The sequence below is a fragment of the Paralichthys olivaceus genome, chromosome 22 (genome assembly GCF_024713975.1).
Source record: "Paralichthys olivaceus isolate ysfri-2021 chromosome 22, ASM2471397v2, whole genome shotgun sequence".
Lineage (NCBI taxonomy): Eukaryota > Metazoa > Chordata > Actinopteri > Pleuronectiformes > Paralichthyidae > Paralichthys > Paralichthys olivaceus.
In genome coordinates this window covers 5,308,452-5,333,477 of record NC_091114.1, presented here as the reverse complement: position 1 = coordinate 5,333,477, position 25,026 = coordinate 5,308,452, and the positions used below count along the sequence as shown (strand labels likewise).

Here is a 25,026-nt window from a genome sequence, read left to right as displayed (position 1 = left end):
GACTGGGGAGTTGCCAGTGGAATTGGAAGCCTCGGAGCAATGTCACCCCTGTCATCCCAACAAGAGGGTTGCTTTTCTTTCCTCCACACGCAAACACATCCACATGATGCACTTGGTTGAGCGGAGAAGCTCAGATTCCTGTCGCGGGCTAAGAATTTTCAATGGATACAGTCAGGCCAGTGTCTTAACATTGTCAGCAAAATGAACACAGGAATTGAGCGATTGTTATGATCTTACCTTGGAGGGTCTTTATGGACTTTAAAACTAAATAATTTCTGTAGCTGTCTAGTGTTGCTTTTACCTCCTACTCCATTTTCTTCCCTGCCTTTGCTATTAATGTGTCTTGTTCCTTCCACCTGTCTGAACTCATGTCTTGTATAGATTAAAATATCAAGGATATAGTTTGGTTATCTGGCTTAATTTAGCCTAACCTCAGCGTTTTCATAGGGATAAGTTAACACAGGAATTGCCAGTGGTGCTCTTTTTAAAAGGCATGAGGTTTTAGCATCTGAGTCAGTTATGTCTGATGGCAGTTACACTTTTTCTTTCCCTCATTTGTAGTTTTCTCTATCCTTTCCTTGAGTGTTTGTCTCTGATTTATTCCACTCCTTGTTTGTGTGTCTACTGGGTGTGGCGACCTGTTTCCACCAATCCATGCCAATCCTCTTAATGTATTTAACCTCCAGTCCATCCATCCAGACCCCTCCAGATGTTTCAGGCTAACACACTGTATTTGTGTTGCTGCCTTACCTGCAGTTCCATTCTGCTGTTGGATTCCTGTATGCTTGCTCACTCAGTCCAGCTCCTCTTCCTCCTGCCACACCACAAGACCCACTTACACCTCAAATCCCTGTCCTGACATCCCCTCTGCCTGCTCTCCTTGTCGCCCCTCCTCCCTAAATTCTCTGGTGATAACAAGCCGTATTAAATTCTCTACTAAATACTATTTGTAATTTCTCCTTTTTGAAACTCGGTTATGATCGGTTATGATTAAGTCTCGTGTTGTGTGTTTTTGGGTCTAAAACCGAGTGTGTTACGACAAATGCCTAATCCAGTTGCAGCTGCCAAATGCAGGAAGGACAGCTGGCAAAACATCTCAGAGTGTGTGAATGGGTACATTAATAGGCTTATAATATCACTGCCCCATCATTACACCATGAGTAGTTGTGACTATAAATACATGTGTGTATTCCAGTAAATTAAACTGTGTATTTTCATGGTTTGTATGTCAATTTCAGTGGCAACCCTGATGGTTTCAAAAGGAAACATTACAATTAAACATAATTCATATTTTAGAAGTATAAAAATAGGTTTCAGTGGTTCTGAACTCTGTTGCTGTTCCATAATGGAAGAGGCTTTGATATTGCTGTATCCAAGAGGAAAGCAATGAAATAAATACAGTAAGGAGCCCTCCTACACTCATGTTGATGAGCTGGCTCCCTGTTATAATGAGGGTCACTCATACAAAAAAATAGTTTGTTGGCCTCTAAACACTCTTGCCCTCTGACGAGAGCCTCTCATGGTACGCCCACCAGGCTCCATGGGATATTGTACAAATGGTAAGGTCATTGTCGAATAAAAGTGACTAGGTAGTAGGTGGTGCTATAATTTGCATTGGTGTGTTGTACTAAATAGACTGTTTATAAAAATTGTCTGGACTTTGGGTGTGGACAGTAAAGTGAAAGTGTTTCTGTAGAAATCTATGAGAAAAAGATTCTACTTCTCACTTGCTTTACAACGTGAGTACACATTTTAAGGACTTTTTCTTCTTCAATATAGCATAATGTTCTTTGTTTAAATCATGGTCCTATTTAGAGTCAATAGACATTAAAGCATAGATACTTTGTGATTGAGATAATAACCTCCAATGGGTGTAGGTCATAGGTGAAGGTCAAACCCAGCTCCTCCATATATGGCTTTGTTTTGAGTCAAACAACATAGATGGCACTGGCCCAAATGCCAAACTCACAAACCAATGGTGATGTCATGGTGGGTCGCCACAACCTGCTCTGGAGCAGAATAGGTATTACCATGACAATAAGAAGTGTTCCACTGCCAGCTCAAGATACTGCTTCATAGTACAAGCCTCTGGTGTTGGCTCATGGTCCCATTTTGAGTCTGGTTGTGTTTACCTTTGTGTGCAGTTATTTTCATCTAAATATACTCTCTGCCACTGCCGGGGTCTAAGTGTGTCTGCGTTTGGGTTTTGTAGTAATCTGCCAGCTTCTTACCTCTGAACATGATGTTCAACTACTTACCACAAGAGCCAAATCAGAATACGTTGAGGTTTGAACGTAGCACTTCTCAAAATAGAATTTCAGTGTCACACAATTGCCTGAGATACTATGGATTAATCTTCTAACACATCTCCTCATCTGTTTATGAAACAGAGAGTTCTGACAGCTTGAGCCGCTGATGCAGCAGCACTGGAACAATGTAGGTTAAATGTTTTTCTCAGAGCAATGCTGTCATCAGCAAGTCAAGCATTTGTCATCGTTCTCTGACCAGTTTTTTTTTTCTGCCCAAGTATCTGACTAACAACTTTCTGACCCGTTTTCTTGACATTTGGTTCGACTGTCGACTCAAATTTCTTCATGCTGGACATTAGAACTTTTTGATACCAATCCTTAATTGTGTCAGAGAGGGGAAAAATGCGGAGAAGGATGAATTGAATTGGACTGCGTGACATGTGGTTGTGCTTTTCCTAAAAACACTTCAGAAATATACAAATTTTGTATTTTGGAACGATCTGAATCATGTGCTTTTTATTATCTGCCTGTTTTTTTCTGCTTCTTGTTAGTGATGCCAGCTTGATAACTATGGCTTATAAATCACTCTGCCAAAAACAATGCTCACAGCAAATGGACCTTTCTAGCTTTGACTCTTTGGTAAAATGCTCCCATTGAGATTTGAAACATATGTGGCGCTTTTTTCATGGGGAGTGATTGGAAAAGATGTCACTGATGCTAACACTACGAGAGGAAACTCATTTATGCTGTGGTGCCAAGTGCTGTAACGTTGAAACAACCGCTGAGGCTGACATGCCAGGAAAAAGAATGAGAGATTCTCCTCAGGGCTTTAAGCGTCTTCAAAATAAATTGTTCAACCTGAAGAGTAATCAAAACAACAGTTTAACAACTTGTGGTCAGGTAGTTTCACTGCAAGGTGGAGGCAGCTTTCTGATTGCCTGGCTGGCGAGGATATGCATAGCACTGAGCGTGCTCCACTTTCTTCAGACAGCATTGACCTTTCCCACAATGTCCTTCTCAAACAAGAAACGCCAGCAGTCATCTCTGAAATATACAGTATGAAGGCGAAACCCCCCCCCCCCACACACACACACACACACACACACCCAGCCCCAGTTCCTCACACAATTAGCACATTTTCCGTAAGCAGGACAGTGCCTGAGTTGGCTAGAGCTAATCATGATGCACTGCTTCATGCAGAAACACATGATGAGTGGGCACATGCACCGAGGCTGACCGAAGTGCCCAGACATTAATGGTGGTGTGTGTTTTGAAAGTGTGTACGAATGGGATTGGCTGTTAGACAATAGATAGACCCTTAATTTGAAGTGTGGCATTGGTGGTTAGGTCTCACCAGCCAATGGTCATACAAGCTGAAAGTTAACCACCTGAACTGTTATGTTTTTGTAGCTCATACCTAATTGATGGGGTCACTGTCTAGTGATATCCTTCCAACTCTTACTAGTCCTGTCATATATAACATGTCAGTTTGGATGGGTTTTAACTGCAAAATACAGTCCAAGCCACTCTCTATTGCATAGTACTGTGGTTTGCAACACGTGGGATTATTAAAAACCGAGCCAATGAATATGCCCCCTTTTTGGGGAACGAGCATTTCCTCCCCTGTGGACGCCTTAATGTCCCCGTCGTGTCACAAGAGTTCACACATTTTCTCTTTAAAGACCGTGTAAACTAAAATTTGTCATTTGTCTCTAAACATGCTTTACATGTCAGTAAGTGATAACTGAAAAGTTATTGAGAAGTCTGCCCAATGTCATCATAAATGATATTAGTTGACATGCATGACGAAGTGAAGCCTCATTAGCATAGCCCACCCCCAAACTATATAAGAGCTAAAGCACCGTAACATCAATTGTCCTCTCTCGTGGTGGTTCTGCAGCGTATAGTGATTGTCTGCTGTTCACACAGGCACCGTGTGGCTGCTGTTCTGCAGTGGAGCTCCTTCATGAAAACCAAGCTGTTCTCCATAATTAATTCAATGGTAGATGGGTAAACTGTGTACACCGGGATACTGTGTAGTGTTTTGGTTTTGGTATGACAAAAAGATACTGAATGCTTTACATGGTCTTTAAGCTCTAGTGGCTAATTTTGACATTAACTCGCTTTACTTGTTCAGGTGGCCTGCTCCCATTTTACCACACACTTGCATGAAGGCAGTGGCTGATATAGCAAATATATATTACTATTAATTTGCTATAAGATGTACTGTATAATGACAAGTATTTAGAGCACAACTGAGCATTTGAACTTTTTTAAAATAAGGATTTAGATTTTTCAGTGATCAAGATATTGCAAAATCTATGTTTTGGTGCACTATCACTCTGGTGATGACTATGACACCAATGTTCCAGGCACCCCTAATATCAGCATTCAGTTCTTTGTTGTTTTTGCCATAATGGATTAAGTTTAATTCAAATAAGAGACTGTGGGTGCGGAATACTGAGCTTTGGGATTTTGCACAAGAAGACTGCCAGTGATGACACTGCATGTTTTAAATTTCTTGGGGTCGGCTCTCTCTGGTGAGCACTTCTGCTTCTAGTACAGTGTCTCTCTGCATCAATGAGACAAGAGCATCCTTCCCCTCTGCCACCATCATTCTTCATTTCCATCAGCTCCTTCCCCAAACTGTAAACACTCCCTCGCATCCTGTCTGTGACTGTGATCTCTAACCCCAGTGGCCTATGCTGCAGTCCTACTGATGTGTCCAGGCCCCAGTCACCTCCCTGGTGCTTCATGGCTGAGTGGAGGCAATCTCAGAGGGTTTCTTCTGGTGACAGAGGCCGACCAGACCCGGGTCACTTGCTTGGGGACAGCTTGCTCACCAACACTCTACTGGGAAAAGTCGGATGACCGTTGGCCATTTATTCAGCACATTTGTCAGATGTTCACTCTAGGTGGCATGTCAGCTGCAATGCAGTGCAAAGACAAAATGCTATTTGGAAGGAGGTAAACAGTCCTTGCATTAAGCATGAGCAAGAAATGTCACAGATAAGGTCGGCTATACAAAAGCCAAACTGCATGAAGGGTTGAAACAAACCAGAATATTCTCCCTGAATCAATTACTATACATTTTAGCCACTTGTTGCATTGTGCTAGTGATGGCCCAGAAGCCCTGAGCAGGTTTTTTAAGAGCTGGATGTCAATTTCAAGGACAGTATTAAGATATAAACAAAGTTCCTTGTAAGTTTATTTATTGCTATGTTTATGTCCAATGTCTAAAAATTAAAGTCAGACCAGTATATTGGTTGGCCAGTAAAAAACATCTGATATAAACCTTTAACAGGCATAGTAGTATCTGTGTGTATGTTTGACAATATGAATTACAGAATAAGCAATGAAGAAAATTTCAGCCGATCTATTGGTATCGGAAATGTTTTGCCCCCTAATATCGGAATCCCCAAAAATCAGTTAAGCTCTCCTGAAAAGAGGACTTGATAACAATCACTGTTGTAATTATGCTATTGATAATAGCAACTGTAATAACAGCCTCTAACATGTCTTCTTAGGCTTGTCTCTCCACACTCGACATCCTGTGGCTGTAACTCTGTGAACTGTGAACTCATCCCTGTACTGGAGTGAATCATAACATAACTTTTTGTGTTTGATCCTAATTCACATAATCGGCAATTGTGTTGCAGTTGTTCTTGACAAATGGGGGTACTGTGAATTAAGGTTTTAATGACCCAGAACAAATAACGCTAAAGTATATGATGCTCAAACAAATAGTGTTAAGGGTGTCCACTGTGTTCAGTTTCAAGTTCATTTTAATTTAGTTCCAGACTATTGAATTCCATTTCAAAATGTGCTTTTTATTTCATTTATAATAGGTAAACAATCCAAATTTAATAAATGCGATACAAAGTTTCCAGTGACACATATTTCTGCGCAGATTATTTTGTATGTTTTTCCAACATGAAAAATGCATCTTTTTTAACATCTTTTCAAAATCTCAGATATGGTGCCCTGCAGCCAAGCATACTGTATCTCCCCATGCTCCATTCTTGAGCTTCACCCCAAGACCCCCCACCAGCACCTTCACCCCCTGCCAGTTCTCACTCGTCACTGCACCAGTGCAATTACACTGCATCACTTGCCAAGGTTAGAGAGAGTTCAGTGCTCTCCAGCTCGGCCCCTGGGTCCCTAAAGGACATTGATTCCTCTGACCTATGTGTGACTGCTCTTCCTCCGACTGAGGTTCACCAAGCTTCTTGCAGCATGCCTCAGTGCACAGCTAATTTCCCAAGGCTCAGTACACCACGCTATTAGCGCTGAGCCTAAATTCTGCCGGCTACAAGCCGCTGCCTCGGTGAGATCTATAACCAGGCTGGTGGGGGACCATGAGAGCTCAGACACACTAAAGGCTTCCACAGTCTACTCATGCATGTAGTTGTCTCCTCCTAAACCTGTGTTTGCCCTTTAGGATCATTTCACCAGGTGTGCTCTGCTCGTGAGCTGACTATACCCGCAAGCATGCAGCTGCTGGCCATAAAAAAGGGTTCTGTCAATTATCAATGATCAAACACAACAGATATGAACCTATTAAGTATCCACATTTGTAAGGACATCAACATTCATCACTCAAGTTGACACAAGTTATACCAATGAGCTCATAATTAATGTAATTAACTGTTTAGCATTTTTTTATGCACTTATCTTAACAAAATCCTAGGCAGGAGTATTCAAATACTTTCTTGTGTTAAATCATTTTGTGGAGGAAGCAGTTGTGAGAAACCATTATTAATTAACTTGTTGATGCTCCAGTATGATTAAAATCATTTACTCTGTAGAGGGTACAAGTAAGAATTACTGTGTCTCTGATTTTTAAAAAATCTATTTTGTTCATTGAATGTGTCAAGGATTCTCATAGGGTTCACTTGCCACTGGTGAAGAGCAGATATACAGTATAAAGGAGACAACTATGGTATTGTTGCTGTAGTATAGCTTCCTGCCACCAATGGTAGAAATGAGTGAGCTGCTGCCAAATATCCTACCCCTTGTGGCACCGTTTGGAGGGGACACTACTCAGCAATGGTGCATGGCTAAGGGAGAGGAATTGGGACAGGGCCTATGAATTGTTGAAGGTTATTGTTGTTTGTAGTGATACTACCACTAGGACTCCCCAAAATCAGAAATACCATACTGTCTGTGATGTGGACACTAGAGCCAGTGTTTACGATACACGATACACTTGCTTGACCAATCAAGAGTCACCTCATCTTTCACCTCATTTTTATTGCATCAGAAAATAATTGAGATGAAACTCAACAGAAGAAGTTCCACTTGAACATACACCAGTGTGATAAAAAACTACCTAAAATGACAGAAACTCTTCTTTAAGAAAATCGTGTTTGATGTGTACTCGTTGGACCCCTGTCCTATCTGCTAACATGGAGGAGATCTAGGTGATTTTTCTTTGCTTTAGGGAAGCTATCATGTCGTACATCTTCATAAACTGTCTATGGTTGCTGTGTTTAGACACTAATGAAAGCATAATTACAAATAGTTGAACTATTATCTGCCAATAGATCCAACCAAAATCCTACATGCTGCACCTTTATGTTGTGTGGTTGCTTGCCAACATCCAGCTGAGGTGGTATAGGTCACATCAACCTCTGCTTCCTACCAATGAGAATTGCTGTCAGGCATAATAGTATCTAATTAAAATATGACAACGGAATTATGTTTTGTGTATCAAATTATCTATAAGTGGATACTGTGTGTAACTAAATCCTCTGTGGTATTTATCAAGTCCATGGAGCTCTCTGCTGCCTTTACGTCAGAGGTGTCGCACAGTGGGGACAAACACTGCCTCCAAACAAATACCCTATATCACCATGGAAACATTGACCCTGACCCAAACAACCCCCTCCCACCCTAAGGCCGGGGACCCAAATGCACGATAAGCAGCTTTTCAACCTCGACTCCGGTCTGGACGTTGTGTCCCTCCCAGTCCATCCTGTTATGAGGCCAGTTGCCAGAGGCCAGAGTGAATCTCATATACAGCAGCCGCTATCAGCTGGTCCATTGGGGCGGCTGGCGCTCAGTTGGGCCAGAGATAGTGGCAACTGCAAGCTTATTTTGCCGCCACTCTCTAGTACATAGTGCAACAGAGTAATCATACCAATAACATTCTGGCTCTGTTACAGCACAGGAGCTCAGAGGAAGGAAATTAAAGAAACAAAGAGAAACGAGGCTCTGCTCCAGATCTCACATCACTTTTTTTTAAACCCCACCCTTCTGTATGCGCCACCAAAGGAGGCTGTCCAAGGCAATAAGGCTCACAGCCTGCGGAGGGATTTGTTTTGCCAAAAATATTTGCTGTTTTCAACTGGCTGTTTGTATTGAGGAGAGGAGAGAAGAGGAGAGATTGTGGTTCACATACAATCTGTTGTAGCATCCTCAGTTCACCGGTGATGCCTTATTCTCTTACCCGGGAGATATATTGGGGAAACAATATGATTTTCATGATTTGTCTGAGCGTGAGCCTTAATTCTGCTGTGTGTGTGCATTTTCTTTTTGTCCTATTTCTATGAATGACATTAACTGATCAACACCTGCCTTAAAATCTCACCATGTAGGCTGAGTGCTGTTGGCTTATGGATAAGATTGGACCCACTTAAAGACAGCATATCCCCAGAGACTCAATTGCCAACACAGTCTCTCCCTGTTCCGGTTCTGAGAGGCTCTTCCTGTGCTAATCCTTTGGAAAGGTGCCTAGCCCTAGGTGCAGCAGACCAAAGAGCAGCTCCTGTCTCTGGAGGTTTGAACAGGTGCCCCGAGGGTCTTATACTGGCCCTATACACAACCCCCAAACCCCAGTTATCCTCGGGATGAGCCAGGAAAATGCTGCATCAACAAGATCTTGGGCTTAAGCGAGCCAATGGCAACCAGTCACAGGAGACACCAGAACCTGAATCTCACTCTGTCCATCATTGAGGAGAGAGTGGGAGGCACGAGAGTGGACTCACCACTGGTCAAAATAAAACAGACACACATACAGTACAAAGAGATACACACACAGCCCTCTCCCTTCCAGTGCACAAACTTTCACTTACTTAAGGCTAACATTTGGCATGGGGATATTGTTCGCTGCAAGTGGTGTTTCTCGGAGATTGAAGAGTGTGTGTGTGTGTGTGTGTGTGTGTGTGTGTGTGACTGAAGGATCCCTTTCATCTCGCCTCCACTACCAATCTTGGAGCCCCCCTTCCCCCACCATCGCTATCACCCAGCCACCCACTCTCCAGACTCCTGTCTTCCTCTTACAGTGGCTGCCTTAAAAGCCCCATCACTCTTTGGGTGATTGTTCTTTCTAATGTGATGACAGAGCAAGCAGTATGACCATACTTCTTTATTTGTAGGAGCCACTCTGTGGATATAGGTGGGAGTGGTTCAAAGAGAAACGGAGATAGTGGAATGGTACATAGTACGCTGCACAAGGGAAAGTGGAACGAGAGGATATAATAAGGAATAAAGTGAATAAGGATAAAATAAAATAAAATATCCTCACATTTGAGAATGGTAATTTACATTTGCAGGTTAGTTCAGTATATGACTCATTCCTCTTTTACACCAAAATTTGCAAGTATTTCAATTTAGTATTTTAGTTTTTTTTCTTAATGTAACCTCGCAAACAAAAGGCAATTCGCTGCTTTCCAATTGGCAGTAGAGGTGTTTTCCTCTCAGTGCGTCATGGTCAGTGTTACGAAGGCTTCAACAGCTGAGGCGCTCTTTCACCTTACTTAAAGTGGCACGTTCACCAGATTGTCATGTTTTCATCGCTGCTGATCGGAGCCAGAGCCGAGTAAAACCGGTGTCTGCTGAGGAGTCATTTGACCTGGGAGTCAATGCTGATTGTCTCTATTCCCATTGCAAATAAAAGACAGATGTGAGTTTTTTGTCCAGTTGAAAAGGGGCTTTATGCGATCAATTGATTATGAGAATTGTTGTCACATTTTATTAACGTAAAGGGCTGCAGTAGCAACTCTGCATTGCTGCCTTTGAGGAAGTGGTAGGATTTGAGGAAATAACATGGACGTCTGGCTTTGCTCTGGCCTCTAGGTTAAGGTCTTCACATCCTGACACATCAGACATCAAATTCCACTCCCAGGGTTAAAACGAAGTGGCTGCTGTGTATTGGGGCAGACACGTTTAAATAACTGGGAGGAAAAGTGTCACAATACAGAAGAACAGGGAATGTGAAAAAATTTATCGTAAAAACTACAATCATCTGTTTCACATTATCTTAACGCCATGACCGTACTAAGATGTCCCTGTGTCTCATACTGTAGTTGTGCAAAATTGATTTGTTGTTTAGAATTATACAAAAAGGACGATACACTCTCCTCTTCGTGACTTTTAAATTATTGTTTTCGTACAGGGCTTGTGACTTCTTGACTGTTAAAATACAGTCCTGCTCAGCATGCAGCGTGGGAGGCGCCACCAAGTTAGAGCGAATGTCAGTTGAAGGAGAATGACCATCGTTTCTTCTTGCATCCATCATGGAGGAAGGTAGGAAATTATTCAATAACAAAATCTCTTGTGATTTGTGAAGCATTTTCCATAAAAGTGATAAGTGGAACATGGGGGTGGTTTTAGATAACACAGCTCAACATGAGTGAGGAAGGTGTGAGCACTTTACTGCATTCATTATCAATGCTAATTAGCATAATTAGTGGTTATGCAAACCTTTTATGGGGGAACCCATTGAAGAAAGGTTAGCTTTTTAACTGCTGAGGAGGAGTCAAAAGATCAGACACACACACACACACACACACACTAGTCCTGAAATACAGCGGTTCTCTCAGTAAACAAATCCTCACTGCCTCCACTCAAATGATGTAGATAATATTTATATACAGGCCGATCTGGCTCTGGAGGAAGAGAGGGTTTTCCGCTAACCAGAACGCCAATGGTTCGATCCCCAGCTCCTCTAGTCCGCATGCCAAAGCATTCTTGGTCAAGATATGTCGGGTTGTCCAGACAACTTGATTGCAACTTGTACTGTAAAGTGCTTTGAGTATCTATGTAGTAGATGATTAATAGTTTTCCTGTTTGGTGCTTAGATCCCATGAGAACACAATGGAAGCAGTTCTATGAATAAGGAGCTACAGATATATATGAACGATACTACCCCATGGAACCTAGTTGTTGGTGGTGATGATGAGGAAGGTAGTATGAAGTTCGGATGTCTAACGAAGGCCTCTGATTGGACTGTTTGTAGGGAGCTTGACCTGGTATCCAGAGTTGAGCTTGTGCAGGGGTGGGGGGTGGGTCAATCAGCGGTGGTGCAGAACTGACAGCTGAATGACAAGAAGGAGAGAGAACATTTTACACTTCACAGCTTACAGGTGATGAGGTCATGTTGTGACCGGATGAAAAGAGAGAACGAGTTGGTGGAGCCTAGAGATGGCAGGATTTGGGAAGCATTCACAAGAACTAAGCTTAATTTAAGACCCTCATTGTTGATAACACAGTTTTTAAAGTTATTAAATAATAAATCTGACTATTTAGCAAGGCTGGGGGGGGGGGGGTGATTCAGACATGCACTTCCCTAACCTGTTTATTCCAGTATAAAGCCACAAAGCATGAAATGCATCCCGCTCCCTCATGACACTGTACAAGCAAAATCACAGTCTTCATGGATCTTATTAGAATGCATCCACACTGTGCCTGAAAGGAGGAGGGGAGGAAAAGCCAAAAAAAAAAAGGAAGAAGGGGCACAGGGAAAACCAACGTGTCAAGAAAATATTTTGATCTTTGCTGCAAGAAAGGAAGTCAGCCCCTCATCAATGAGCTCTGTAGAGATAAAATACAAAGAGGCTGCAAGACACATATGCTTATGGTTAGGCAGTGTTTTTCTTTTTTTTTTTTTTTTCTGTTCCTGTTTTCTTGTCATTTTTCTTTTGTTGTCACGCTTCAACTATTCCTCAACCATGAAAGGCAATTAATGAATGCTACAGCACAAGGCTCTTATTCTTACAATGTATTACAATACATCCTCATCAAGAGTAAATCTGTGTGCTTTAATGAACCACAAAAAGTTCTGTCATGATGAGTGTTTTTATCAGGACTTGCCATTTTAATCAAGCCTATATTTACATCTATATCATTGATGTAGGCTGGGAATTGGCTATTTACTACCCCACCCATGGACATAGCTTGATAAACATAAATAGGCATGAGAGGCCCGTCAAGCTTTGAATTTTTCCACATGTAGAAATGGTTGAAAACATGAAGCATTAATCAACTCTCTACATTTGTTTGAATATGCTTCAATGTAGCGAGCGCAGGAAGAAAACTGTTTAACACAGTACTGTAACGCAATGGCGATCAAGCTCCAGTAAATACAGGAACAATGCTTCTCCTTTATTTCCATGTCGTCTTCATGGATCATAAACTGGTGATGCAGACTTTTTGCCTGCAGCATGAGCTTCCTCATCTTTTAGTGTCATATAATTCATCTGCTTCTCAAGTGCATATTTAAGATCCTTTTACAGAATCCCATTCTTATTATTCACTCAAAATCCACAGTTGTCAGCCAGAAATGAGGTCTGCTGTTTTTACTTCTGTGTGAAATGATGAAACACGTGGTTTCAGACAATTGTGTGTGCAACAGTAGCTAAGGGACTCTGTAGATTCTAAAAATATTATTGTAAATTTGTAAAAAAGTTTTGTGTTAAATCACCATGCCAACTTACTTACTATGAATTATCCTGCTGTACTCTTACACGGGCTTACTGACTAAGACATGTGCTTACACTTACAGCCCCTGTCCGCACTTGAGTACATGCCTGAAAGCAGCTTTAGTGAAAGAGGCAGAGGAGAGGAGACAGAGCGATTGGAGGCAAACACTCACACACAAGTAGGTCAGGGGTGTGAAATGTCTTGCATCTAGAAACAGGGTTCAGACACTGACCACATCTCTTGCTGGTGAAGCAAACCCAAGTCAACCACAAAAACAGAGAGCATCTGTGATTATTCTCCCAATGTGCACATTTTCACACACGCTACATATACTTTTAAATCTGCTCAAGTTGAAAGCAGAGGCCCATTACACTCAGTAGGGATTTTAACCCCCTACTCTTACACACAAACATTTTCTTTTCTTGCTCATGGCGGTTGGCATGAGGAAAAGAAGCGTTGCAGGAAGGACAATAACAAAGACCTGTTTCTGAACATCCAGTTTTCCCCACTGTGTGCAAAATGAAATGGCATGCTACAATTCCAACAATAAATACATGTTGTTTTCACTGGGGAGCCTTCTTGTTCAGGCTTCTCAGGTCTGTCCAAGAAACATCTTAGTATGGTGGTAGATACAGAGATTTCCATGGCACTGGCACTGCTGCTGTCCATGAATGATGTCTATATTATTTATTTCCCGTACATCAAACCTGCTCTGGAGAATAAAAGATGAAACTGAGTTAAACATCATTTTAGGAAGAGACAAGCCTTAAGTATGCTCAATTAAGTGCATGCAGAAGTTTCACAGGATTTGGGGTGAGCATTTTTAGACTTTGCATAAGTGTGTGAGAGTCATACTGTACCTGTAAGCACATCGGCTGCTCTCTAAATAAACCTAAATTCCATTTCATGACACAATGACAGATAAAGACCTAACAGCATCGCCTCCCCCGTATCTTCCTCCTCTGGCTCCGTCTCTATATTCCTTGCCGTGCCTCAAACCAGCTGCAATAAACCTCAAAAAGCCACTCGGCTCAGATTCCTTACCCACCTCTCTGCCTTTCAGAAATGCTCACTAGTACTTAACAGACAATTATAGCACATCGCACAGAAGTATGGAGAAAGAACCTGCCGGAACCTGTCCCATAATATGATTGAGGCTGTATTTCCTGTGCAATTTTGAAGCCAGTCCTTAAACGTAGGTGTGAAAAGCAGTTTGCAAGCGTGTAGTGCGTCTGACACAGTCTTGAAATTTAAATTGTTCAAAAACTAAAATCAGGTACATCACCGGGTCAAAGGACCAAACTGACTCGGGACCCAGAGGAAACCAGCGTCACCTCAGCCACTGGGTTTGTGAACTGCAGTTTAAAGCCTTTGTTTTGTTATTTTTCATGCGCCATTTTTTGAAAACAGGAGTAAACATATTGGGAGAAGCACTGCACGCCCTTCTCAACCTGCTACCTGCACACATTGGACAGTGTGAGCTAAACATATCCATGTCTCAATGTTTACTGTACTTTAACGTCTATTTTACTTGAACTGGAGACATCATTTATTAAAAAAACATAACACTGTATTGTAGAATACTTGAATATAGCGATCAAGACCACAAAGCAGGGTCATTCTCTCATAGACTTCTATAGAAATTTACTTTGGGGTTGCCTCTGTTGCTCATAATACAGGCTTCAGGACCCGGAGTCTCCAATGTTTTTATACACAGTCTATGTCACTGGTTTAATTGTGAGAAGTTATCTATAGAATTGCTCTGTAGATGTGAAGATCCAATAATAAACATCCCCAGTGATTTGATATGCTGGTCATGCATAAACATCTTATTAACATTTGGATACTCAGCAGCGAGTAAATGCATGAGGGATGTCATTTCAATTAAAACGGACAAATGAAGTGATATTTGGAAATGGAGAAGGATCACCAAGGCATCATACATGAATTGCATGCAGTAATTCCACCGGCTTGCTTAATATTACCATTTAAGTGATTTCTCGTGAATACAGTGTCTCTCGTGGTGTGAGGTTTCCTCTAAAAGGGAACTGAGGGAAATGAGAGATGATGTGACTGTTGGTGCCACCAAACGGAACAGTTACACAAATGTACCAATTATATTTCACGATGATAGTTTGTTTGATTGACACTAGATAGCATTTAGAGTTAAAATGAAGTTAAGGTTTTGCTTACAGTTGTGGACTGGACAGTGTCTGAGAACACAAATATGATAAATACAATTGGTTTTGAATGGGTTGCAATTGAAATGCATAAAACAGATCCTCAAAATATTGTATAACAAAACCAACTGATAATGACCTACCTTAACTAAAGGTTCACTGTATGACAGTGTACAAGTGAACTGCCAATATAAGACAGAGGGAAGGTGCAGTGAGGAAAAGGTTTAAAGGGCTCAACGTCTTATGAACCACGGCACCTTTATTATTAACTAAAACAAATTTGACTCCCCTCTTTTAATACTTGAATTGTGGAAATTAAACAGCGGCACATTTTAACTTTTGTCGGCCAAGATATTATGAGTGTGAATAAGCTCTTGGGTAATCTCCACCGCCTCCTGTGTATTTTCCAATATCTTCCAATACTAAATGAGTAATATTATTACACTGTCTAAAAGAAAAATGATTTGACAAAAGATTTGATCAAATCTGCACTTGGTATCACCTTAGGGTTTCACTGTAGAGGCAGTTTATTTTGAAGTATGATGTGTTATAGCTTTATTACACTTTTAACTAGATGGCAGGCTTATGTAGTCATTGTAATGATATAATTAAAAAGGGTTAGGTCATTAAAAGTCACAGTGATCCATACATAATTGTTGATTATTGATAGATACAAAAGACAAAAAATGGCATAAGTATAAATGAATAAATAAAATATAAATAGACACATAAATAAATGAGAAATATATACAATTTGTGATGAAAAATGCTTTCTATATTTCTACATTTAATTATTATTTATTGATTTCTACATTTATTTATATCTGTATCTTTACATTTATTTATTTCTGTATTTCAACATTCATCTATTTCTGTATTTTCACATTTATTTATTCATTTCTACATTTTTTAAATGTCTGTATTTCTGTGTCCATATGTTTATTAGGCAGGCGGTTTTACACCGTCTAAAGTCTTATCTCTGCATTTATTTATTCATACTTCATACAGTGTCAAAATAGAATGTGTAGAATGTGTTTCTATGTGTATATGTCTTCCTGATTTCTGAAAATGACATTATACTAATTGTCTGGAGCTGCAGTGCATTTCGATCTCTGCAGTCGGTTGCTATAGGAGCCGTCTATTATCGATGTCCTCCGCCTATGATTGTTAAATGTCAGAGTAAAATGATGGCTTTACAAGCTGTTGGTCTTTGACACCACAACCTGGCCATTACTTGACGTTTTAGATTATAACAGACTGCTAAAGCTTCTCTGTATCTGCCCAGGCAATCTCAAAAAATGACATTCATCTGCAGTTTCTTTAGTTATCAAAGGAAATGAGAAAAATGTATCATTGAGTAAAAAAAAAAAAAAGGGCCTAGAAATATACACACATAGGAAAAGTGCTTTTATCGTACATCAGGGAGGGTTTTCCTTTGGAGATTAGACTACCTGTAATTAAGTCTGAGCTAACTTTAGCTGTAATGAGAACAGATCATTACGATCCTCTCTTTGCTTCATTTCAGGTTTTCAATATTTAAAACCTATATGAACTATAGACAGTCGGAAATTAAATACTGTGACTATAATTATTTCTACTTTTAACATTTTTTGACTGCAAAGTCATAACAGCAAATATTTATTTTGCAGTGACATTGTGAAATGATTTTCCTATCGTGAGGAAAACGTATTATAGTATAGTACCTTGCCAGATGTTTTAGCTGTAACACACAAAGAAAACCTTGTAAATACAAGACCAGGATCTGCCTTGAACTGTAAATCTTGCAACTTCACTTTGTTGTATGTGTTGTTTGAGGTGTGATGCAATGTGCTATCAAAGTTTCATCTCATTTGCCCTTTTTTTTCTCAAACCACCTTCATTGAAATGGTGCATGTGTCATTTTCTCAGGGAGAGAAAGTAGAATAGAAATAAATGAATAGCAAACTTTTTCCCCTCCATACTTCAGGTGTAAGTTTGCAGTTGGACTCCACACGAATCACCTGTCTGGCAGACGTATCCTAGCAGAGGTTGCTACAGAATGCAAAATGCATGTTAATTAATATTTAAAATGCTGATATTTGATCAAGCTGCATCTGTAGATTCCTTTCTTATTTTCCATTTGAAATAATTGTCTTGCATATAAGTTTAAAATACAACAACCCGGCTATAAAAAGAGTAATTCCAACAGAGATGTAAAAAGATAATAATTAACATAGAAAGCAGCTGTGAAATGATACAGGCAATATATTGTATCTTAAAGATAATTAAATTGACTAACACATGATCATGTGGTAAATCCAGCAGCGAAATGAACTGTGTTTAATTAGCACCACATTATGCATTGAACAAAGTGCAGTGTGAAACGCAGAATGTGAAGAAACAGTCTCTTTCATTGGTTATATCTGCAATCAAGTCAACTAAAAGTACAGGATGACAACTCATTCTTATTTATATCTAAACTCATTTCGTGAATAAGACGACGGTGCTACAGTTTTTTTTAAATTTCATCGCACTGTGTAACTCCTTTCATAGTATACTTTATAGTTTCCGTAAAAAATGTAAAAAGAGCTACACCAGTGTGGATGTGGAATTATAAATATCTTTGAAGCATCTTTTCTAGAAGAATGCTGACAGCACAGCTCTCCATATTGCCCTAAAGCTGCTATACACATGCACTGAAGTCCACACATTCTCCTGGAATTTTCCAGAGGGCCTGTATGTGAGAACTCAAATGTGTGAATACAGAAGGAAAATGTCCAGAAAATCCAGAGCAGTCAACTACATAGAAGGCACAGACTAAGAAGTCATTTTGAAAAGACAGCAGGATTCAAGAGATTGTGGTGATGATGGCTCACGTCAGTGTTGATGTGCTGTAAATGTATTTACATTATTTTCATAGTGCAGTAATTATAGTATGTCCTGCCCCCTGCATGCTCTTCTGAGGTTCCACCACGCACCTGAATGTTCTGAACATCTTCCTGTTGTTGTCAATGAATTGGACCTGGACAATTAACACCATGTCAATGTCTCTCAGGAGCAGTCATCATAAAATCGTATGGTTAACTAGCACTTACAGTGAAAGCTATAAGATGTGCAGCCATGTCACAATATAGCCACTGTCAGTACATGAGTTGCGGTCATGCATGCTGTATATCTGATCCTCTATCAAAAATGTGTTACAATGGCAAAACTCACAAACTAAAGTTTCCTTCATTATTCCAGTCTTGGATCCAGGGCAGTGCTGCTGCAGACGGTACAGTCATTTGGAGGAAAAAAGAAAAGGCGGTCATTTCCCTCCTGGAAAGTGGCACGCAGCATTGAGCGTTCCCTTATTTGATGGTTCAATAGTGATACCTACTCCCTCCTGTTTGAGAGCATTGTTTCCCTATGGTTATTGCACCATCAGTTACCCTGCGGATGCTTGGCTGACATAAATGCATACCTCCACGCCATGCCGAGCAAATTAAACTGAAGAGGAGGTGGAAAGAGAGAATAGGAGATTAGGTGAGAGAGAGAGAGAGAAAGGAAGACAGTTCCAGGAAGGTTAGGCGAGGGACAGAAAGAGCGACTTGCAATCAGGAGTAAAGGAGGCCATCTTAGTATCTCTTTGAAGACTCACACACAGGTTAATCTTTCTTGTAAGGCCTATTTCTCGTACTTCTGTTTCCTGACGAAAACAACAAAAGCAAGAATCAATACAATTTGCTTAAAAAAAGCCAAAACCAAAAGTGCTACATGTAAGTGCAATATAAAACTGCAACTAAACTTAAACTTAATAAAGCAAAGTTGACGGTGTTTAGACATTTTGTTCTTCACCAAGATGTAGTTGGACCAGATGTGTCTTTAGTCTGCTGTGGAAGATGTGAAAACTTTCTTCTGTCCTGATGTCAATGGGGAGCTCGTTCCGCCATTTAGGAGCTGGGACAGCAAACAGTCGTGATTTTGTTGAGTGGCTTGCTTGGAGTGAGGGAGCAGTAAGATGATTGGGAGATGCAGAGTGGAGTGGATGGGCTGGGGTGTAAGGTTTGACCATGTCCTGGATGTAGACTAGGCCCGATCTGTTCGTAGCATGGTGCATAAGTGCTAGTGTTTTAAAGCGGATGCAGGCAGCCACTGGTAACCAGTAGAGGAGCAGAGTAGTGTGAGTAAACTTAGGTTGGTTGAAGTCCAGTCGAGCTGATGCATTCTGGATGGGTTTCAGAGTTTCAATTTGACCTTACTTAATATTTTGCAGATGAATTATAGATATTTTTGGATTTGGAAAATCATTTCATTTTCTCTAAAATAAGTGAAGTATTTAAAAACATCAAAGCTAGTTTTTAATAGATAATCAAAACCCAGTGATGTATTCTAATTCCAAATCCCAGCCCAAAGTCTTGAAGGGAACGCTCAGACCATTTTGTAAATTTTGCTTATTTGCTGTCGAACTGAGTGAGATTAGAGGATCAATACCAATTTCATGTGCATATTCGATACAGAGGTGGCTGCGTGAGGTATTTAGCTGAGCTCAGTGCCATGTTTGTGACAGAGGGAAACAAATGGCCTCCTTCAAAAAGCTCATCTCTAGCTCTTCAGAGTATAAACATATAAATCAGAGCATTTCCTTTAACTAGTCCTGATCTTGATGAAAAACATTCATCGATTAAATCAGCCTCTGACAATGACAGAACAAGAGCACGACACAAGTATGCACATTCTCACACACACACACACGCAATCAGGTAAACACTAGCACACATGTTGCCTCACAGGAGGTGCCGTGGGGAATGCGGTGATTTTCGCAGCCTTGATAGCGCGGCACAAAGGCAGCATTGTTCACCATCGGTAGGCGCTCCCCATCTCGGGGGGGATAAAAGTGAGAGGGAATAATTGCTTCCCCTCACACTGTGTGTAAAGTGTGTCCCCTACCAGCAGCCAGGCGTGATGAGGGCTATAGTGGAGCTTCACGCCTGAGACTCTGCTCTGCCCCCCCTCCCACTTCACCTTCTCAAACACAAACACAACACATCGCTGTCCATGTTCACCGCCGCAACAGCGATCACCGGAGGGGCCCCCTTGGAAAACGGCACCCTCCTGATGAGGATCTGTGCACACGCTGTGGAGAGCAGCGCTCTCAGCGACTGGCGATACACTTGCGAGTCAAGTCAAGTTTATTTATCTTGCATGTTTCGTGCAACACTATTTGACACACACACATGATTCAATCTGTGATTTTATTATTTTTATTGCAAAGTTTCATCCTTTTTCTCCTGTAAGTAAATATTCTGTATTTCACATGCAAACACACAATCCATACACATCCACATCTCCAGTGGTGTGTGTCTGCCGCATATCTTTATTCTTCTCTCTCTCGTGTGTAGAAGCAACTATCTGCAAATATGCTGATGTTGTCACTGTTGCATTACACACACACACACACACACACACACACACACACACACACACACACACACACACCATGTCCAAAGGGCTCCATGAGGTAAATATGTTCGGAGCCATCACGCCTGATCATCTAATCATGACTGGGCCTTTGGGGAACAGAGCACGCCTGCTCGCCATACATGCTGATCACACAATTTTCCTACAATGCCCTTCATCACTACAGATTCATATCTCAGAGGCATGTTAGATGGCTACAAAGACGGACTGAACAAAGAGCGGTTGTGTTTTTTTCTCCGACAATTTTCCATTCTCTTTTTTTTTGACAGAGATAATTGATGTGGTTTGAGTTTTCCCATCACCACCTTTATTTTCCCTCGCTCCTTTAGTCAAATCCAGGTAATCGATCAACACATACGATTTGCTTGTAGATTGTGTAATTCTCACTAGCTCTGGTTTTTCATCGGCTCTCACACCATGTGAAACACCGCCCCGACATTAAATATCCTGCTGACAGCACTCTGCGCTGATTTTTTTGGGGATAGTAAATATGATAAAGAGGCATAAAGTTCATGAAGAAGCGACATCAGGTGTAAAACAGGATGAGCTGAAGTTGGATCAATATTATAGCTGTAAACTTTTATGCATGTTTGTTTATGAGGCCGTTAGTTTGTCAAAACTGTTTGCTTTTTTATCTTCAATCTTCAATCCATATCATCTTAATTTGTCCATTTATAATTTCATTGACATTCACCTGATATACGTTCATGTGTGCAGCCACTGTAATTTATTAGCAGGTTAATTGATGGTTACAATCAGGGGAGCTCACACAGGCATTTTGGGCCGTGCACCATTCAGTGCACACAGACTGTGCAGTGTATGATTGTTGTTCTTGTGGTTCTAAGACTAATAGCGGGTATAAAAGTAGCAGTGCAAATGTTTAATGAGAGTGGAAGAGTATTGAACTGTGAGCAATGCAAATATGATATTTATATCAGAGTTTGCAAACATGTGTAAATGTGCTTCACTGAGCTAATAAGAAATTCATGAGTGAAACTGAATATAGACAACTGTACTGGTTCATCTTTACCTTTATTTTAATTTCATTAATACATTGTAAAAAACAACATTGTTGATACGAAGTGCTTGACAACAAAAAAACGTGGAAGCATCCATTGTATATCAAAAAAAAAATCAATTCCAAGGGAATCTGAATTTTTGTTCTGTGCTGTTCGACAACCTGCAACTTTTGCAGGCCTGGAAGTCCCCCTTTTTTTTTACCATAGGGTGCACCACTAATCTCTTCTTTTACAAAACACAGTCCAAATATATTTTCTCATTACTGATCATGAAATCGACCTGTCTGTGTACCTCACGGCTCACCCAGTGTCAGCTGGGATTGGATCCAGCGTCCTCCCTCGCGACCCTCAGAGGATAAGCTGTATAAATGGATGGATGATAATGTGAATCAATGAAAAAAAAACACCTATAAAAACATCATATACCTGGAAGGACACAGCAAACAAAATACATTATTTGTAATCTTTCTTCAGGACGACAAAGAAGAATCATCTGATCTGACGTTGCAATAGTTCAGTTTCGAAAAAAACAATTCTCAGGGATTAAGAGACCTTTGTCATCATAGTTATTCTAAAAAAAATAACACTGGTAAAGGTTGTAAGCTTATAAGAAAATGCTGTTGCTTATCGGTAAGAAAACAAAACCAAACACTGTGTCAAAGTCTGACATTTTGTTGATCCGTCTGCACTCTGCAAAGTTTGTGGCTCAAAAACACAATGTATTATTTTCTCCTTCACTCTCGACGCACAAGAGTCATAATTCCTACGGTCGCTGGAGGCTTTGCACAGAAACACGTTGTATATTGTTAATGGGCATTTGCTAAAAACGACTGACGCCGTCATTTTTCTTTTGGAGGACACATCTCCAAATTTGCCTCAGAGGGCGGCAGCGCAGATTTGCAGCTGAAATATTCAACTCCCATTTCTCTTCATGGTGTCAGTGCGCAGACCACATCTCTGCCTTTTCTCCATCATTTGTTGACCATTAATCAACATCCTTCCTACACACAAAGGAAACAGATCAATTTCCATGACAAGTGTTGTGTCTCAACCCACCTTGCCGTGCCCTGCTACTTAATGATCTGAAAGGAAGCTTTTAGGTTTCTCGCCGCAACGGCAACACTTTGGCTTTATAGCACGTATGCATTGATCCGCGAGCCCTTTCCCTGAATCCCGTCCCGTTGAGCGTTGCTGTTTCCTGTCGGCCTCTGAGTTCATCCAGTAAAAGTTCTCACCTGACGTAGACAGGTTGTGTTGTGGATTGTCCTTGAGATTCAGCTCCCACAAGCGTGAGGTGACTCTCTCTCTCTCGATTGCTTGACTGATTGATTTTTATTGACAACATAATGTACTCACCGCTTGTGGCCGTCAGCCTCTCCTCACACATGAACAGCAATGACATTGTATTTTTAACATATCTCTTAGCTGGCACGTATATTACCTATGATAAATTAATCTCACATGATAAACAGAATTGATCATAAAGTGATACATTTCACGGTTAAATAAATTGAACTGAAATTGCTCACCTAAATTTGTTTTTAATGTTTATCAACTCTCCAGCTAACTTTGTGAAGTTTCTTGTCAAGTTTGGTCTCAATGCATAACTTAAAACTTTCAGTTTAGAACAGGGTCTACTAGCAGTTTTGCAGGGGTTTTCATGGGGATGTCCATCAAATGCAATGAATCATTTTCTTATCAATTCTTTCGGGCACAAATGTGTGGCTTAGGAGGTAGAGTGGGTCGTCCATCCCTGGCTCATCAAGTCTGTTTGCTGTGTGAATGTCCTGTGAATGATCTATGATAGGAGATGTGCTGTTTAAGTGGGTGAATGTGTAAAAGCACTTTGAGTTGTTGTTTGGATTGAAAGGCGCTATTTAAAAAGCAGCCTTCAAAGAAATATCTGCAGAAACCCAGTGAATAGATGGTAGTGACACTGCTTTAAGTCATATTTTTGGGAATTCTTATGTTGAAGTAGAAATAAGAAGTTTCTGTAATATGGAAGATAAATTATCTGAATTTTAGATTACTAATCAAGACATATTTTCAAATGTTACTGCCTTTTTTTAACCTTTTGAGGAACTTGTAAATGTATCTTTTTGTAGACTGATTTCTTTGTGTATCTTTTGCAGTTCTTCTTGTTGTATACTTATGCCTAGTGATTTTCCTTGTGTTTGGCTTTTGAATTTGTGTATCTGTAAATTTTATTTAATAATTTCCTGTTTAAATTCTTTTTACCCCCCCCCCATGTGTTTTTCAGTTCGGCGCATTTCCTGTCTTTGCTTTGCCACCTTCCATGATTTTCTGCCCACCTGTATTCAAACCCACGTGTTCCTCACCAGTTGTTCTGGTCAGATTCCTGTCAGTGATCCAGTGTTTTCCTCACATTCCCATCACATTTTCCCCATGTTTTCTCTGGTAGGTTTGTTTTTTGACCATGCTTATTGCTTGAGTGTTTTTGGAGAGGCTAACTCCAGCCTTTACGTGTACTAAACCTTTTTAGACTTATTGAAAACTGTTTCTTGGATCTGTCCTTGAGTGAGACATCTGAATTTGGGTCCTCATCTTGCTGTGGACATAACAGAGTTTGAGTTGACCTCAAAATCCAAAAATCTAGTGCAGTAATATGCTGTTAGTTTTTTAGTTTGCCCAACTTTTTAAAGTTATAACCACTACCTTGAATAAAGTACAGATAGCACACAGCTAGTATACCTGTGTGCTAATATCTCAACTTCCACTTAGTTTCTACTGCTTCTTCCTTGCTTGACCTGTCTGACACCTTTAGTAAATTCTTATAACACATATGTCAACTAAACTTGTCTTACATTGTTAACCTGAACACACACATACATATATATATATATATATATATATATATATATATATATATATAGTCTAATAATATTCTATGGATACAGTGCAATATTGCTGTATCTGCACACACCTACACAGCGTTACCATAATATGTGATATTTATTTTATACCATAATTGTGTTCTATGAGTTGAATTTCTGTATGACATTATTTCCTTGTTATAAAGTCGATTAAACTTATTCTGTAGGTCTTGCAGTATTCTTTTTCCGGCTAAGAGATTTAATGTGGGTATAACAACCACTGTCACGTCTAAGGCAACCAAATTACCTGTGTTCAAACCCTCACCTTCTGCTCTTTTATCCCAAGTTATCTTTGTGAGTCTGATGGAAATGTGATAATGTGCCCACAACAATAACAACAGACAAGGGAGATGGCTTCTTTGGCGTGTTGATGTTTTTTTCATGTCTGATTACACGGCACACTTGATTTGTCTCATTTCAGGGATGAGCAGGACTGAGATAGTGGCGCTGTGATTCGGGGGCTCTGTACCATCAATTCAATTCAATTAGTTTTAATTAGCGCAATGGCGACAAAAAGCAGGGGGGGAAAAACAACAACCTC

The 25,026-nt window shown here is 40.4% G+C and overlaps 1 long non-coding RNA gene across 2 annotated transcripts in view; it reads left to right on the top strand.

Annotated features, from left to right (window-relative positions):
• Window positions 1-24,446, top strand: part of LOC138406473 (uncharacterized) — a 112,589-nt gene extending 88,143 nt beyond the window's left edge. For both annotated transcript variants that reach the window (XR_011239914.1, XR_011239915.1), the window contains 2 exons: window positions 10,648-10,778; window positions 23,852-24,446. This is a non-coding gene — a long non-coding RNA (uncharacterized lncRNA). The remainder of the gene's footprint in view (window positions 1-10,647; window positions 10,779-23,851) is intronic.
• Window positions 24,447-25,026: the final 580 nt, after the last annotated feature.